This window comes from Hipposideros armiger, unplaced genomic scaffold (assembly GCF_001890085.2).
Source record: "Hipposideros armiger isolate ML-2016 unplaced genomic scaffold, ASM189008v1 scaffold_266, whole genome shotgun sequence".
In the NCBI taxonomy this organism is placed as follows: Eukaryota; Metazoa; Chordata; class Mammalia; order Chiroptera; family Hipposideridae; genus Hipposideros; species Hipposideros armiger.
The window spans coordinates 1974281-1979522 of record NW_017731616.1 but is presented as its reverse complement, the minus strand read 5'-3'; positions in this window follow the sequence as shown (position 1 = coordinate 1979522).

Here is a 5242-nt window from a genome sequence, read left to right as displayed (position 1 = left end):
TTTTTTTTTTTTTTTGGTATCCACAAATATTCCCACAATGTTGTCTATGCACTAAAACGCCTTGTCTCAACAAATATTGGTTAATAGGTTTTACAATGATGATGGTAGGACTAAAATGGACCTTTGGGATGATAGTCTGGAACTAATACACCCTTCATCTTAGAGATGAGGAAACTAAAGCCCAGAAAAGAGAAACTGCCCAGTGCACACTCAGTATACAGCCTATAAAGGGGTCCAGTTCTCCAGATACCCCAGTTTTTGTTCCTCTACAGGCTTCCTGAATATAAAGATCAGAAAAGTTACTGAGAATGCTCAGATCCTTTTCCTTTAGCCTTAATAAAACACCAGGAATTCTGATCATAATGTGTTAAGAAGAAAACTGAAATCATTATGGATCAAAAAAGGAAAACAATTTTTTGTAATCTTTTTTTTTTTTCAAAATGGCAAGATTTACCATCTCCTCCCAAAACCACCTTATCTTTAGATAAGTCAATTGCTGACGAGCAATTATGATACTCATAATAAGAAATCAAGGGAATATTTTTTAACTGTAGCAAATTAGTCCTGTGACTTTGTGGTTAGTTGTAGGAAAGAAATACGAAACCTATATGTGGAAAATATGAAAAACGTAAGATGAATATGAATAAGAAATATGAAATATATTATGTGACTAACAGTATGATCAGCTTGCAAAATTGAGGTTACAGGTTTAAATTGTCATAACTGTTCACACATTTATTAAAATGTCACAGAATATATGTTTAGGTACAGTTTACCTAAAAGATAAAGAATGACTTCTTTCAGAAAAGCAATAGTAAAATTACCAAAAAGGAAAACGAATTTCCTTTCTTTGTAGGGTTTTACCCCCCCTTTTTTTAATTTATATTTTTCCTTGTTCTGAAGAGGATTTAGGAAGTGAATTTTACCATCATGGAATAAAATATCTACAAAAAAGAATGTGCTTTCCTGATATATATGGAAGAGGCAGCAGAGTGGTGTGGAAAGTTCAAGTCTTAGTAGTTTTATTTCTACTTCTTGATTGTGTGACCTTGTTTCATCTATTAAGTGGAGACAATAATATCTTCACAATGACCACACTGGTTGTTGTGAAAATCAAATGGAACAATATATCTGAAAGAGGTTTGTAAACTGTAAAATTCTGTGTTAATACGAGGTGGCATTAGTATGATAACACTTATTCTGGAATAGGAGGCCTGGACAAGACCTCTTTCTCCAGAGAAAAAGGCTGTATTACACTATTAGGAACAAACTAGCAACCATATGTTTGCTATAGGTTCAACAGCATAGAGACTAGTAAGTTTTGCCATTCTGTCTTGAAACCTCCAGAAGGGATTTAAAAAAAGAAATGACATTAAAAATATGGTTATCAGAAAGTAGAGGTAGAAAATCTGAGATCTAAAAGAAAATTGTAGGTACTTGATGTATCTTTATATCAAAATACTTACCTCTCTACAGACAAATAATAATAGCTAGTTAACTCATTTGTTTAGCTCATAGTGCTAATGGTATGGGGGGTGGGGTAGGAGTTTCAGAGTTTCTAGAACAGTTATCCAGAATGACTGTCATATGGGATAAAAGAAAGAAAATAGAAACAGACCAGCTCATATTAAAAAGTACTGTTAGAGGAGTAACTTAAAGACACACATTACCAACACTCCGCACACTCCATTTTTTAACTCTCACAGACTACCCATAGGTGTATAATGTTTTTTAGAAGCAATTAAGCAATTTTAACAAACAGAATTTTCAATTTGCATATCTTCTGAGCTAGCAGTTCCACTTATAAGCATTTGTCCTACAAAACTATTTGCACAAGAATGCAAAGATATATCAACAAAAATGTTGAATGCAGCATTAATTTTACTGGAAAATTGGAAATAGCCTAAACAGTCATTAAAAGGGGCTGGCTAGTAGATCATGACTTGAGAAAATATCAACTATATAATAGGTTTTTAAAAATTACACATCATAATGTTATTTTATTTGTATAAAAAAGTGCATTTTGATATAAACATAGAAAACTTTTGAAAGCATACCTAACAGGTTTAACTATGGCTGCCTCTAGGAGGGGGAATTTTAAAAAGCATTTTTAAAAACTGCTGTTAGCTTCTTTTTTTTTAAATTGGGGAATTGGGGGGATGGGAACAGTGCTAGGCAATTGGAGGAAGGGGAACAGACAAGTTGCTGTCATTTTGTTCTTCAGTCTAGTTATGGAGGATGTTGCTTTACTGGCCCAAGTTGGCACCATCATTGTGCTCTTCCCGGGCGAGGCAGATAGTTGCCGGCTTCTGGACGGCTGCTCACTGTGGCTGCTGGCCGCTCACGCTGGCTGCTGGCTACACATAGTAGCCCATGGCAACCCACTGCCACAGGCCCTCATATGTGGGATCCGAACTGGGGCCCTCTGGCATCCCAAGCGAGTTCTTAACCATCGCGCCACTCGGCCGGCCCCCATCTTAATCCTTTTTTAAGCATATAGTTCAGTAGTGTTAACAATAGTCATATTGTTGTGAAAGCTGTCATTTTAATGGATTGGTTTTCAGCCAACTCCTTTGTAACCCATTTAGCCATATCACTATGCACAGCTAGACTCTTAACATCCTATGATTTGAACACAAAGTGAGGAGCTTTTATACCAGTTATATAATGCTCTTAAGTATTTAGTTCAAGAATTATAGGATTATAAAATGTTTAAAGAACTATAAAATAAAATAAAATTTAGCTTTATGGTAGTGTTTCTTCTAAATTTTTTTACTAATTGGAATTTTAAGGGAGTGTGTGTGTGTGTGTTTCAACAAGTCACTGTGGCCAGCCGAGTGGTGCGTTTGTTAAGAGTTGGCTTGGGACGCCAGCTCTGAGCAGCAGGGCCCCGGTTTGGATCCCACATGTGGGCCAGTGATGCTGTGCCCTCTACAGCTAAGATGGTGAACAACAGCTCGACCTGGANCACACACACACACACACACACACACACACACACTGAAAACTGCTTGCTTGCTATGGGGGGGAAGAATCTTGGGATAAACCTTAGTGAAATTACTGGTATACGGTCAAGAGTTAGTTATCCCATGTGCCTAGCACAGTGCCTATCGCATTGTAAATTCCAATAAACATTTATCCAGAGAAGGTGGGAGGGGGAGGGAGATTTGACAAGAGGGCTAAAGAGAAAGAGGAAGGGAGGAAGGAAAGTTGGTTTGAGGAAAGCAAGTTACTGCTACTATCTGTGCAAGGATTAGAATAACCAAATGACTCAGTCATTTTTAACTCTCATATATGTGTTGAACTTGAATTAAGTGGATTTTGATGTGGAAAATATATATATATTAAAAATTATTTTCTATAGTTTACTCCACACACTATTAATAAAAATAGAAAATAGAATGGAAGAGGAGATCCCATATATAATAGCAATAAAATAGATGAAATACTTAGGAATAAACAAGAAACATTTATTATCTATAAATAGTTTAAAACTCTACAGACACACATAAAGGCCCGAATAGTAAATAGAAAGTATTCTTGCTTTTAGAAAGGAAGACTCCACAAGGAAGTTGATATAAGGATGTTGATTCTCCTAAATTGAAATTAAAATTAATAAGATCTCAATTAAAAAAAATCAATAAATAATCTTTTTGGAACTTCATAAAATGTTTATGTAGAAGAATAAACATTAGAGAAAACTTAGGAAAACTCTTATTAAATGAGTGGGACCTAGTCACTTCATATATTAATCACATTTATTCTAATCATATACTAATAACTCAGGGGCAAAAATAAATCCAAGAATATATACGTTAGTATGATGAGAGAAATTTTCAATCATTAATGAAAAGACGACAAATTGGCAGGTGGATAACTGGCTAACTCATCTGGAAAAGCATAAAGCTGGATTCCTACCTCTTACCTTATATCAAGATAAAGATTTAAAGGTCTCAATTTTTAAAAAAATTTTAAAGAAATAAATTTCTTTGTAATCATAAGACATGATGAAAACTCATAAAAAATGTCCCTAGATAAAATGTTTTAGCTTCTATATAACAAACCCAAAGTCAAAACTTTGAAAAAAATATTTGCAATATATGACCAAAAAGGGGCTGATTCTCTTAGAATATAAAGGATACACTTCTCTTAGAATTAAAAATCAATTTTAATTATCAAATCAAAAAATGGTCAAAAACACGGTTAAAAAAAGCCCAGAAAAATAACAATGTTGTCAAGGATGTGGAGAAATTGTAAATTTTGTGTACTATTGGTGAAAATGTAAAATGAAGCAGCCATTATTTTCAAAAAATTAAAAATAGAATTACCATATGATCCAGCAATTCCATTTCTAGGTATATATCCCAAAGAATTCAAAGCAGCATCTCCAAGAGATATCTACACATCCATATTCACAGCAGCCTTATTCACAATAACCAAGAGAAGACAGAACCCCAAATATCTATCAACAGATGAATGGATAAACAAAATGTGGCATATATATACAATGGACTATTCAGACTTAAAAGGGAGGAAATCCTGTCACATGCTACAACATGGATGAAACTTGAGGATATTATATTAAGTGAAATAAGCCAATCACAAAAAGACAAATGCTGCATGATTCCACTCATATGAGGTATCCACAGTGGTCAAATTCTAGAAACAGAAAGTAAAATGGTGGTTGCCAGGGGCTGGGTGGAAAGGGAAACAGGGAGTAGTTTAATGGGTAGTTTCAAATTTGCAAGATGAAAAAATTCTGAAGATCTGTTGCACAATGATGTGAATATAATCAACACTACTGAACTATACACATAAAAATGGTAAAGACGGTAAATTTTATGTTATGTGTTTTTTACTAGAATTTTTTTTAAAAGTCTATTGTGCAGAGAACACAGTCAACTCATTTAAGACATGAAAATGAAAAAAAAAAGAAAGAAAGCAAAGCTGCTGACTCTCACTAATAAACAAAATGCACATTAAATCCAGAAACCATTTACATTCATCAGAAGGGCAGGGTGGTTTTTGTTTTTTTTTAATAATGAAAATATGCAACATTGACCAGGGTATAGGTAAAAAGGCAACCTCAAAAAACCCTGGTGTAAAGGGGCTGGCCGAGTGGCTCAGTTGGTTAAGAGCTCGCTCAAGAGTTTGAGCTCTGAGCAACAGCGGTTCAAGTCCTGGCCCGAGCTGAAGAGCCACTGAGCTGCCAACAGGTGGCAGGATGGCTTAGCTAAAAAAA